The 14362-nt window shown below is 35.9% G+C and overlaps 1 long non-coding RNA gene across 3 annotated transcripts in view; it reads right to left on the reverse strand.

The window, feature by feature from the left end:
• Positions 1-719: 719 nt before the first annotated feature.
• Positions 720-14362, reverse strand: part of LOC123600004 — a 96755-nt gene continuing 83112 nt past the window's right edge. For 2 of the 3 annotated variants that reach the window (XR_006713414.1, XR_006713413.1), the window contains one exon: positions 720-752. This is a non-coding gene — a long non-coding RNA (uncharacterized LOC123600004). The remainder of the gene's footprint in view (positions 753-14362) is intronic. The other variant, XR_006713415.1, reaches the window with a different exon arrangement.

The raw sequence follows: 14362 nt of genomic DNA on the forward strand, positions 1-14362 counted from the left end.
GAAACTAGTGTATAGGGTTGCAGCACCCTGGGGCAAAGGCTACTGTGTCACAGCATTAAAGACTCGTTTAGGGAGGGTTTTAAAACTCTGTTCTTATCTCTGGATGGTCACCATCTGCCCCTTCACCAAAGAATCCACAACAGCAGTTCAGGTCATTACCATGGGGTAGCAAGATAAAAGTCCTGCTAGAGTGAAAGTACAGTCCCACCAACCAGTCACATGACATGAATCCCTCCTCTACTTCTTCCCTGTCTAAACTCCCTAAGGGGATTGCTCTTCCCCAGGAATATAAAGCAGATAAATGGTGGAGTGCCAGTTAACCAAAATGTTCTGTAAAAATAAGTCCTAATAGTGATTACTATAAATTTAAGTGGGTTTAATACTACCTAAAAGGCAAAAGATTCTCATACTAATTTTTAAATTTAAAAAAAAAAACATTTAATAACATGTTGTTCATAAGAAGTACCATTTATATAAAATGATACAAAAAGGATGGCAAAAGGTAATCTGTCAATTGTTCAAAATTCCAAAGAAAGCTGGAATTGCACTTTAACATCCAACAAGATGAAAATTTATGGGAAAAAAATCATAACAAAGAGGATAATTGTATGTTGATATAGGGAATAATAGACCAAGAAGATTTAGGTATCATGAACTTAAATGTACCTAATAATACAGGTACATTGTACTGAGGGGAAAAATAGGTAAATCAAAAAAGTTTAGCTGGAGACTTTTACACACACCTCCTGAAACTGATAGATCAAAAAATAAATAAATAAATAAATAAATAAATAAATAAATAAATAAATAAGATTATCTTCTAGCTTCTTAATTGGATTGCAATAAAACTAGAAGTTTAATAAAATTTTCAATCTCAAATGTCTTAAATTTACAAAATAGGTACTAAATAGCCTATGGAAATCATAAAAGAAATAACAAAGTATTTAGAAAGGAACAATGAAATTAGTACTATATGTCAAAATTTGTGGGGCACATCTGAAGCAGTATTTATGGAGAAATTTGTAATTTTGAATACGCTTATTAAAGCACAAGAAAGATTGAAGAAAAATAGAGCTAAGCAAGAAGATGAAAGAAAGAAAATATCATCCAAAAGGAAACAAATAATTTTCTTAAAAGTAAGAGTAGAATTCAAATAAATAAAAAATTTAAAAGAAAATAGAGTGGATCATAACACTAAAACATTATTTTAAAAGATCAATAATGATCTTCCTCAACCAGGACTAACTGAAAAAAAAAAAAAAGAAAGATGAGATATAAATCATATACAATATAGAAAGAGAAATAACTATAAAATCAACACAGATTTATAATAATAATAATGAAATAGTATTATGAAATGTGAAAATTTCAATAAAATGGATGTTTCTGAAGAAATATAAAATGCAAAAGTATATACAACCAGAAATAGAAAATGTGAATAGACAAATTGGCATTAAAGAAATTTAAGTGGTGAGCAAAGACTTTCCACAAAAGTCTCCCACCCATGTTTACAGTTGAGTTCTACCAAACTTTCAAAAATTATAAAATAGAAAGGGAAATAAGACTGACCAGTTCATTTTATGAGGCTAGTGTAATCTTTATTCAAAAACTAGGTAAGGATTAACCAGGAAAATAAAATTATATATCATTTCACTTTTAAGTCTTTTAAGTACAGATGGAAAAATTCAAAACAAAACATTATCTCATGAATCCAACATTGTATTATTTAAGTGCCGCATTATCAGGTAGAGTTTATTTCAAGAATGCAGCAATGTTTAACAGAAAAAAATCTATCAATGATATATATATATATATATATATATATATATATATATATAAACCAAATTAATAGACTAAAGAATACAATCATATATTTTTAAAGAAAGAAAGAAAAATGAAGGTTCAACATGTTATAAAAGGAATTAGCAGAAACTTCCCTAACTAGGTAAAGGTTATGTATACAAACCCTTCAACTTTCAATACGTTCCCTTGAAGCTTAGAAAAAAGACCAAAATACCTATTGTTTATGCTATTGTTTAATCTCCTACAGTAAAGTATTCAAAGCAAAGAAAAAACTCTCATTATTTGAAGACTTTCTATACAAGAAAAACAAATAAAAAGCAACATATAAATGATACTATTAAGAGAGTTCAGGGGCGCCTGGGTGGCGCAGTCGGTTAAGTGTCTGACTTCAGCCAGGTCACGATCTCACCGTCCGTGAGTTCGAGCCCCGCGTCGGGCTCTGGGCTGATGGCTCAGAGCCTGGAGCCTGTTTCCGATTCTGTGTCTCCCTCTCTCTCTCTTCCCCTCCCCCGTTCATGCTCTGTCTCTCTCTGTCCCAAAAATAAATAAACGTTGAAAAAAAATATATAAAAAATAAAAAAATAAAAAAAGAGAGTTCAGGAGGTGGCCAGATTCAAATTCAATCTACACAAAATCAATACTATTTCTCTGTATCAGCAATAAGCATCCAGAAAATATAATAAAATGAAGACACCATTCATGAGAGTAATAAAGACTATACAATTTCTATGCATTAAAAAGTACCCAAGGTTTTATAGAGATAAATTTAAACTCTATTAAAGACCATAAAAAATAGAGGGATATTTATTCTCTACAGTTGGAAGAGATAATAGTTTAAAGATCCAGTTCTTTTCCATATTAATTCATAAATTTAATTAATTTGCAAATTCATAAATTAATTCATAAATTTAAGAGGCTTCAGGTTCCAGGCTCCAAGCTGTCAGCACAGAGCCCGATGCAGGGCTCAAACTCATGGACCATGAGATCATGACCTGAGCCAAAGTCAGACGCTTAACCAACTGAGCCATCCAGGTGCCCCACAAGTAGATAATTTTAAAGTAAATCATTTTAAAATTGGTTTCAAGGAATAAAAATCTATGATCAGTTTAAGGTAACTTTGAAAAAGAAGAGTAAATAAAAGAGACAGTATAACAAAGTATGGGAAAAATAGATCATAGAACATAATGGAAAACTCAAGACAGACACATGCAAATGTGAGAACATTATATATAATAAAGTTGGCCCTACAAATCGTGGTTAGGAAAATGCATAGATCAGAGTTTCTGTTGCAGAAACATAATTGATTGATGGCCCCAGATGCTCTCCCTCTGCATCCACAACCACATTTATGCCAAGGCCACTTCCTGGAGGGTGTTCCCAGCCAATGACTGAGCACATGGGCATATTAATTCCCACAAGATGCGATACTCCCATGACAGGCAGCTTTGGTTTGAGGACTCCCCACTGGCCTGGCCAAAACTTTCTTAGAACTCTACGGTAGTTTGAGACTCTTTCTATCTAATCCACCTTCTGGCTTTCTCTCCTTCACAAGTGTTAGACATATAGGAGTGGTCTTCTGGGCACTCCCCTTTATCCTTCACAGGTGTTTCCCCCAATTAATCTCTTGCACATCTAAATCCATTCTGGCATCTGCTTCTAGGAAGACCTGAACTAACATATAAAAAAATGATGAAAAGATAGATTGTTGAATAGATGTTATTGGGAAAATTGCCTCCTACATAAAGAAACATATAATGCATCCTTCTCTTATACCATAATTGCAGGTGAATTCCAGATAGATTTAAACTTATATACAAAATGTATAACTAAAAATTAAAAGATGTTAGTCATCTAGTGGTAGTGAAAGATTCCTCAAACAAAACTCCAAAAGCACAAATAAAGCAAAAGTATTAATTTGAGAATATTGAAATTCAGGATTTCTGTTCACTAAAGACCAATGTGGTATGATGGACTGCTGTCTCCCAAATTCACTTGCCCATCTCTAAACCTAAGAGGACTCCTTAATTTTTGGTGGAAGCATGGTCACCTGGGTAAAAGACTACATTGCTTAGCCTTCCTTATAGGTAGATATGGCCCTGTCACTACTCTCTGGCCAATGAAATGTGAGCAGACTTCCAACAAATGCATGTAGCATTTATGTCATGCCCTTAAAACAAAGGGACTTACTACACTCTTATCCTTCCTTTCTCCTTCTCAACAAGCTGATAAGAACCACCTTGCATCATGCTGAGAAACCACCTTGCATCATCCTACAAATGGTAGAATAGTAAGACAGAAGGATCACCTTCTCCAGACTACTACTTGACAGAGAAATAAACCTCTTTCTTGTCAGAGCCATTGTTAATATGGGGCTCTAATACAAATGCCAAAGTTACCTCCTAAATAATATAAACACCATGGACAAAGTTAGTGGACAGAGGACAAACTGGGAAATTATACTGGCAATGTCTAAAATAAAAAAGGTATAACAACTAAAATAAAAAAAAAAAAACCTCATTTAACCAAGCAAACAAAAAATGAAAATCAGAAATGTTTAAAGCTATTAACATGCAATAAGAGGAAACCCAAAAGACTAAAAAGCATATTAGGAGATGCTAAATTTTACTAGTAATTAGAGAAATTAAAATTTAAATAATGACATATCACTTACACTCATCAAAATAGCCAATATTGAGTAATGCCAAGAATTAAGGATATAGTATGTAATGTAAGGATATAGAGATATTCTTGAACTTTTGGTGGGATGTAAATAAATACAATTTGGAAAGCAGTTTGACAGAACCTAGTTAAATTAGGTATATATATATATACCCTTTGGCCCAACAATCTTACTCCTGGGTAGATATCCCAAGATATCCTTATACAGATCCAGAAGAAGATACATAAAAGACCATTTATAACAGGGCTATTTCTGGTAGTAAAGAAATGGAGATAGTGTAGCTCTCCTAAAGTCAACAGAAACAACATATATCTAATATACATTACATAGATACTAAAAGCACAGTGCTAAATAAAGCAAATGAGAAACAGAATGAAATTTATAGCACTGGATCATTATAGACATAAAAAATGTGTGAACATAAAAATAATAAAAATAATATATATTTATAATAAATAGATAATAAAATATATATTTTACAAAACACAAAACACACATAAAACAAACCACATTAGAATGGTTAAGAAATAAGAATGAAGGGGAAAATAAATAAATAAAACAAGAGAGAGTCAAGGGTGACTTGGTGGCTTGGTCAGTTGAGCATCTGACTCTTGATTTTACCTCAGGTCATGATCTCATGGTCCATGAGTTGAGCCCCACATTGGGCTCTGCACTGACTGTGTGGAGTCTGCTTGGGATTCTCTGCCCCTCCCACATTCTCTCTCTCTCTCTCTCTTAAAATAAATAAAAAAATTAAAAAAAAAAAAACAAGAGAGAGTCATTGCATGGACTGGTGACAACAGTGTGCCATGCCCTAATATAACTCAGACTTCTGCACTCCAAGAATGAGAAAAATGATAATGAAACAATATAAAATGCATACAAATATTCTGCTACGAAATTAAGTCTGCTTTCATTACATATATTATTGCTTCCTTTGTATACTCCTTAAAGTATTTTTCTAATATAATAAGCAATCCTGGGAATCTTGTGAAAATTAACTTTCACAAGTCACTAATCTAGGAAGTTGGCCAGAGGGTAGGGGTAACAGGAATATGGGAGATACAGAGAAAGTAACTGTGTTATCTACTTACCTCTGAAAATGTGAGATATTCTTTTTTTTTTTAAACAATTTAACGTTTTTTTTATTTTTATTTTTGAGACAGGGAGAGACAGAGCATGAACAGGGGAGGGTCAGAGAGAGGAAAACAGAATCTGAAACAGGCTCCAGGCTCTGAGCTGTCAGCCCAGAGCCCGACGCGGGGCTTGAACTCACGGACCGCGAAATCATGACCTGAGCCGAAGTCGGCTGCTCAACCGACTGAGCCACCCAGGCGCCCCAAAAATGTGAGATATCCTAATACTAGGTCCTGGTGTTATCTTCCCTCATCACCTTAGGCTCAGTAATACAAATCTGTTTCCTAGTGAACCTCTCTGTATTCGCAATTACCAAGCCAAAAAGGAAATGGAAAGGAGGTTGACAGGAGAATCAGAAAAGCACCAGAAGAGAGGTGAAAAAAATATATATGACTAGTGAAATAAGTATCTGACTCTTCCACTCAACGTAGATTCCTATGTCTTCAGAGTTAGGAGAATAAAAGGAAAGAACTGAGTAGTGTAGAGCTTGGTCTTTGCATCAGTGAGACCCCCAGCCATTCAACAGAACCCTTTTATGTTTGATCTCCTTTTTAGCCAGCTAACTCTTCTGCTCTATACGGTTCTCAATGGCTGCAAGAGAAAATTGGGTTTTTTCCTCCATGTTCAATAATACTATTGATACCCATACTTATTTCCTATCAGAAATGAGGCCACAGCTGTATTTTCAAAAACAGATTTGGCCTTTTTTGCATCCCACTTTGACAATTCTTTACTCTAAAAAATTGAACTTCAGGGCACCTGGGTGGTTCAGTTGGTTAAGCACCCGACTTCAGCCTAGGACAGATCTCCCCATTCCTGAGTTCAAGCCCTGCCTAGGGTCTGTGCTGACAGCTCAGAGACTGAAGCCTGTTTCAGATTCTGTATCTCTTTATCTCTCTCTGCCCCTCCCCACTCATGCTCTGTCTCTCTCTCTCAAAAATAAGTAAACATTAAAAAAAATTAAAAATAAACAAACAAACAAAAAACCTCCTGAGCCTTGGCTTGCTAACAGGACACCCTCCAGGCCATACGACAGGATCTGTGTTCTTCTGTAGTGAAAATCAGTTCTCCTACAATGAAGTGTTCTATCAGTTATCTTGTAAAAAGAAAATCTAAAACTAATCCTTGCTTCAGGCGAATAAGCACTAGTCCTTCACTCTACTAGGGCAAATATAAAAAGTAAACAACCATGCTTGTTTACTATGCCACAAAAAATGCTTAGGGAAAGAGGGTCAGGGCCACAATGTGGATATAATGGTCTACTATGCCCTCTTTAATAAAATATATCCTACTTTCAGGACCAGCTTCATGGGATGTGCAACTGGGGAAGTCTCACAGGGTCTCATGCTCAGAAGGCCCCTCCCTGCTTGGGTTTAATGCTCTAAGGTGGCTATCTTGAAACTCTCCCAGCTCTGGCCCTCAGCCACTGCCACCCTCTATCTAAGATATAGTTTGAACTGGCTAAAGGAGGTCACATCCCCTTTGTCCAACCACCCTCCCTATTCCTTTGCATGGAGTTGGGCTCAGGGAGGTTCTGGGTCAGGTATGTGCCTGCTGAGTCTCTGGCTGGCAGAGAGGCAGTGCCTTCAGGGGTGACTCCATGCACTCTTTCCCAATTCCACAGAGGTATCAAGTAAGGCCTGGTGCTGGACCCCAGTTGCAGTAAATTGAGCAGCAGCAGATATGTGCCAAAGGGAAATTGATTTTCCTGTCCCTGGCTGGGGCCCTACATTTTCATTTTGCCATTTGCCCTGGGCCCTGCAACTTATATAGCCAGTTCTGCCTAAATCCCTCCAGGATCGGTACTGAAAGGAAACTTTTCTGATGAGAAAAAGCAGCTTAACAAGTAATATGACTCTGTTCCTGTGCGTCTGACCTTCTTGGTGAAGGTCTCTCACTGGGGATCCTGGTGCCAGCATCACATTGGCATCTGGGGTGCACACCTCTCTTAAATACTCTGCAGATTCAAGTAATCCTCATTATATCACTTTATGCAACTGAACCAAGCCAGAAATTTCAGACAGGTTTATTAAATAGTAAAGAAAACAAGAAGGAAAATAAATGCACATTACACAAGGAATAGAAATAGTAAATCTGGCAGAATAAAGACTGTGGTCCTAGGATAGCGAACTCATTCTTAGGAACCCCATGACTCAACCACTCCACATAACAGTCCTTTCTACTCCCTTACCTCTCTAACTTTCCTTTTAAATAGTTTTTACTTCTATCAGATAGTCATAGTTTCCTTTTAGAGAGACTTAGCTCTTCCATGGATGACTCTGAATTAAGTCAGACTTGAAAGGAAATGCTTTCTCCTCAAAAAAAAATAAATAAATAAATAAATAAAATAAAGGTAGGTTTAGCTTTGTAGGCCTACCAGAATAGCCAAATCTTAGTAAAGCATAAAATTAGTTCATTCCTACACGGGAAATAAGTGATATAGTAGCAAGGATATCATTCTCTAATGTTGGAAATGTTAGGATTATTTTTGTTTTCATTTTAAATCCTTTCTATTCAAACAATGATGTGGTCTATAGGTTCCACTAAAAAAATAACATGGATATAGTGGTATAGTGGTAATGAAAATAAAGTACCATGTTTAAGCTTCTTTCTAGAGCTCTGACCTTCACTGTTTCTAAAAGTTTTCTTCTATTGTTTTAATTCCTGATTATTATTATTATTATTATTATTATTATTAGAGAGAGAGTGTGCGCATGCATGCGTGTGGTGGGGGACGGACAGAGGAAGAGGGAGAGAGAATCACAACAAGCTCCATTCTCTGTGTGGAGCCAGATGTGGGCTCCATCCCACGACCCTGGGATCATGACCTGAGCTGAAATCAAGAGTTGGACGCTCAAGCAACTGAGCTACCCAGGTGCCCCGATTATTTTTTTCTAAAACGTAGGACATAATTGTAAGAGTATTTGATAATTTCTTTACTTGTGGTGTCATCCTTGCTAATTGCCCCCCCCCCCACTTCTTCCTCATGTAATTGGTTGATGTGTGGCTATGACAGACTCTTTGTACCAGCTTAAATAAAAGGGAAATTCTGCTAATTTCTAAGTTCTCTTAAGCTAGCAGATGGCTAACTTTTGGATTTCACAGGATATTTTTAAAGTGAAGGTGAAACCCATAAATGCCAATTTTTAAAAGTTTTACTAAGTAGAGATTTTTAAAAGTAAAACATACTAATAGTATTATTTCATAAAAGAAAGGACATTTTAATTCTGAAGGAAGTCCTTTCACTGAACAAACTGAGCAACAAACTCACTGAATTCTCATTTCTCTGAGGAACACTTAAGAAGACCATAGAGATCATTACCAGATAACCTCCTGAGTCAGAGGTTGGCAAAATTTTAAAATTATTAATAAATATTTCCCTGCAAACTTTTCAACTATTTTGAATATTTCTATCAGTTTTATGAATTTTTATGATGACCATGTATGAGATTCAGCAGTATGTACTCTGTGGGTTTTCAAAGCCACCCTAAATTTAAAAACTTCTGAAGTAAGCATTTCATTATGCTTTTTTTTTTTTATTACTAAGAACACGAAACAGAAAGCGCTGTAAAGTGCTATTGTCTTCTCTTGAATTGCTCCTTACACCAAAAATTTCAATTATAAAACAATAGAATACCACATATTACATGATTGAGATATGCCATGGGTATTTTTAACACCAAGGACATAACTTTATAACTGATAGCCTGTTTTGATAAAGTAGGCCTGTAGTCTTGTCACTTGTTATCAATATAAACATCTTCATTCTTAAGAGGCTCTCTTCTATATCTAATTCCTCTTGGAAAACATACTTTAGATACATTCACATAGATAAAAATGTGTTAGGAATTTAAAAACTTCTGATGAAGATATTTGCTTAATAAATGTTGCATTAACATGGCTGTTTAGAATTTTTTCATTAACTGCATAGAAAACAGAACACTATATGGAATTAATAAACCCTCACCCTTCATTGCATAATAATCAATGTAAGGATGTTATAAGGAAGTATTTATTATATTAAAACAAAGGACATTATTCTGATAGCTGTTGGGTCTAAAATGTAACATTTGACTTTCAAAGCAAGTAAATCAGCAGAGCTCCAAATAGGGAGACTCAACCAACAAAGGATCATAAAGTTAAAAAGTCTCTGTTAATCAATGACAAATTTAGTACTTGTTGCTACAATTACAAAGATAATAGTTCCTTTATGTCAGTGCCTTTGGTTTTGCAGCTGTAAAATAGCTTTGAAATTCAGCATTTCAAGGAATAGAAATTAATAGGAGGTCATTTCTACCAGAGAAATTTTAGGGGCCCATCCTCTCTAATCATCATTAAAAACTAAATCCGTAGGAGAAGAGGCACTTTACTGATTGTCAAGTGGAAGCTATTATTCATTTGATGAAGCTCTTGGCACTGTGCCATTGATTCTGCACTACAGCCTGCTGCTTGTTCGCCTTCATCTCGTGCAATCAGAGTTGTTTCTGCCTGCCAGGAGCTATTTATAGAGCAAAGGGTGGGGGGGAGAAAAGCTGATATGTTCTCCTTCTTGAAAAACAACTTTCAAACTTTGTAAGTACAAATCTGTTTTTCTTGTCATCAGACTGTCTGCTTTTTCCTTCAGTGTAGAAGATAAGGAAGCTGACTTCAAGACAACTGCCCTTCCTAATAATGACTGTGAATTTGGTGGAGTCGCAGGCTACAATCACACTGAGTCTGACTCCCTTGGATTAATGTTCCTCAAAACTACATACACCGTCATATGTCTATAGTAATGCTTTCATTTCTATACTTCTATGTCCATTCCAGTTTTCTATCTTAAAAATTTCTAAAAGATACCCCCTGCTTTCTTATACTTATTAAAAGCAAATATATCTTGCAAAAAAAAAAAAACACTAAAAATAAAAACCTCAAAATATAAGTATAGGAAAATATTTGGGGGCTCAATTATTTAGGAGTTGATTCAAAGTGAATTAAGTGTTGGTGAAATTGTTTTTCCTATACTTGCAAAAGAAGTTGGATTTTCATAAGTTTTACTTAGAAGATTCATTGTCCCACGGCAATATAAATCTCTGTTAAAAGTTATCCACATGATATGAACATGGCATTCTCAAAGTTATTTGCAACTCTCATTGTCTTGGGTTGCAATTGTGAACATATTTTAAAACCTAAACTATTCAGAATCTTTATTTTTGGAAAAGTTTCAGGCTTTATCTCAGCAGTTGCAAAATCCACTTAAAATGTTTCATCCTCTAAAACAATAAATAGAGAAAATTTAAAAAATAGTATGCATTTAAAATACTTTAGGATAGCAATAGCAATACTTCTGATTGCTAAAATTTAATATAATGGAAAGGAATTGTATTTGTTGAAATACAAAACAACAAAACCAAAACCTGAACCTTTAAAACATATGGAAATAAAATCATATGGCTATGAATTGCCTGATGTAATTTTTTTTGAGAAATTTAGTGTCAAATGTTTTAACAAAGTGAATTTTTTTCTTTTTTTTTTTAATGTTATTTATTTTTGAAAGAGAGACAGAGAGAGAGAAAGACAGAGTGTGAGCAGGGGAGGGGCAGAGAGAGAGGGAGACACAGACTCCGAAGCAGGCTCCAGGCTCTGAGCTGTCAGCACAGAGCCTGATGCAGGGCTCGAACTCACAAACTGAGATCATGACCTGAGCTGAATTTGGATGCTTAACCAACTGAGCCATCCAGGTGCCCCACGAAGTGAAATTTTTAAAAAAGTAGCCACAGAGCCACAGCATTGCCAGTAAATGTTTGATTTTAAATAGAACTCAAAATACAACCTTAATCAATTGAAAATACAATAAAAGATCAGCCAAAGTAGTTAGCAAAACAACTTGAGTTAGCAGGGTGGAAAACAGACCACGGATTTGTTTTGTTTTGCTTTAACTTCATAGAAGACCCATATTTCAACACGCCTTTTAGATTGTGGTATTTTCAGAGCCCTGGCTTGCAGCAGGAACCAGAAAGGTATATTTACCAGGGATTCTATAGTGTCTTTTCTCCTGAAACTTACATGCCTTACCACTAAGACATTTACCTAGAAGAAGCTAAGATTAGATGAAATGCTCTGTTTCAAACAAACCTATAGGATATCAAGTGGAATTAAGTATCGTGGATCCAGGTATTTTAGAAAGTCAAATGGAATAAGAAAATTAAAAATCCATTTGATTCTGAATTGCCCAGAGTAACTCTGCATAGCCTGAACTTCTGAATAATTTTCAGCTCTTCCTCCCCTTCACTTTTAGTTATCAAAACTTTCTTCTTATAGTCTTTCATTCCAAACAATAAAAAATTGAGGCATTTTTTAGAATAGTATTTTGCAGGGAACCTGGGTGGCTCAGTCATTGAGTGTCCAACTCTTATCTCAGCTTAGGTCACGATCTCACAGTTCGTGAGATTGAGTCCCTTGCTAGGCTCTGCACTGACAGCAAGGAGACTGTTTGAGATTCTCTCTCTTCCCTCTCTCTCTGCACTGCCCCCCACCCACCCACTTGCACTCTCTGTCTCTCAAAATAAATAAACAAATTTTAAGAAAAATAAATAGAATAGTATTTTGAAATCTCTGCCATTAATTCAACAGATTACACTGGGCTCAGAAGGTTAGGTTTGTGGAGCTAATCTCCCTCTTACACATTCAATAATTCACTCAACAAACAATTTATTGAGTACCTATTATTTCCCGGCACCATCCTAGTTGTCAAGATATATTTAGGAACATAAAACATGCAAAGTTCCTATCTTTATTTAACTTATATTACAATGGAGCTTCAGCTACGAAAAAACAGAAATCAACCTCAAAAGACATCTTTCTTTCGTGAACATACTCCTGTATTTCTCAAAATTGCACAACATTCAACTGAAGGGCAACAACTACATAGCAGTTACAAGTTTTTGAGCACTGACCATATATGACGGATACTGTGTTGAACACTTTTTCATGCATTATCCCTCTTAATTAGTGCCTTTTAATCTTCAAAAAAAAAAAATTCCCATATTGATAAAAGAAATGAATGAATGAAGAAATGAATACTTAGAAAAGTTAAATAACTTATTAAGCTTGCACAAGTAAAAGGGCAAATTTAACAGAGGTCTCTCCCGTCTATAAAAATAATTTCAGGCAAGACTTCTACTGAGGACTTAGTAGCACTTATTCATTCATTCATTCATTCATTCATTCATTTGGCATTTATTCAACAAATATTAAGACCGTCTCATATGTGCCAGGCACTGTTTTAAATACATGGGATACATTAATGATCCAAAGAGGTAAAGATCCCTGTCCTTAGGGAGCTTAAATCTTAGTGAGAGGAGGCATACAATAAAAACAAACATAATAAATAAGGAAATACATAATACTTTAGAAGGTTAACATCCATTCATTGGGAATTATATAAAGTCTAACTTGTTTTTCCTAACAATTTGAGTTCTTAAGTTAGAAATAAAGATAACTTTTAAAATGAAAATAAAAAAGGGGGCGCCTGGGTGGCTCAGTCAGTTAAGCGGCTGACTTTGGCTCAGGTCGTGATCTCACGATTCGTGAGTTCGAGCCCCGCAACAGGCTCTGTGCTGACAGCTCAGATCCTGGAGCCTGGAGCCTGCTTCGGATTCTGTGTCTCCTTCTTTCTCTGACCCTCCCCCACTCACACTCTGTGTGTGTCTCTCTCTCAAAAATAAATAAATATTTAAAATTTTTTAATTTAAAAAAAGAGCTCAGGAGACCAACAACAAGCACCCCAAGAAGGAAATGCTACAGCAGAACACAGTGTTGAAGAAATGACTTCATACTGGGGAAACTGACACCTTTTTGCCACCACTGTAGAGTTGAACTTGTTGTAAGTCTTCGTTATTTTGATCATCAGATGCTTGGAAATAAAGGGCAGAGCAGGGCATCAGTAATTGCCCATCTGGAGTACAACAAACACACGTAAATCACTGGAAAATCACGTGCGGTTCGATGACACTTATCCACTTTGGTTTCCACAGACTGGTATGCCAAACCCCAGACACCAAAATGACTAAGGTTGGAGAATAAATACCCATCATTAAATTTCCAGTGGTTTAATAATTATCCCTCTTCCTGGGGACATGATTAAACCTCACACAGCAGCAAAACAAGAAACTAAGTTGCTGGGCATCAGAGGTGAAGAGAAAGTAAATGAGAAAGAGAGAGTGAGAGTAACAAGGGAAATGAGAGAAGACAGGGGGAGAGGGAGGAAGAGCGTAGAAGGGAAAAACCTCTTTGGTGATTACTCTCAACCATCCTTGCGCTTAAGACAATCACCCACAGGCACTAAACAAGTGATTGAGCTGCAAGCTGGATGTGTCCCTCGTTCTCATAATTCCAGGGGCTGGGGCACGTTGCTCCACCAATGGAGCAGAAAGCAGAAAGTACACTAATATGGGAAACATCATCCCACTCCAGTCAATGCTTTTCTCCTCGGGGTAAGGCTGAGCTTGATCCCTTTAACACAAAAATGGTGAATCTTCTCTCTTACTGGAGTACTGACTTTCAATATTGCTTTCTTAAGAGGGAAAAAATGGAAGCTTTCTTTTAATAGTATGTTAAGTGGTCCCAGAGTTATAACTGACATAAACCTCAGTCAAAGTTCCTTGTAATGGTTAAAAAACCCAGCATACCTTCCTATCCATTGAGTTTCCAGGCACAGCCTAAGGAAAAATTCCCAATTGCTGACTGGAACTAAGAGAAATC

Source organism: Leopardus geoffroyi, chromosome C1 (assembly GCF_018350155.1).
Source record: "Leopardus geoffroyi isolate Oge1 chromosome C1, O.geoffroyi_Oge1_pat1.0, whole genome shotgun sequence".
NCBI lineage: Eukaryota > Metazoa > Chordata > Mammalia > Carnivora > Felidae > Leopardus > Leopardus geoffroyi.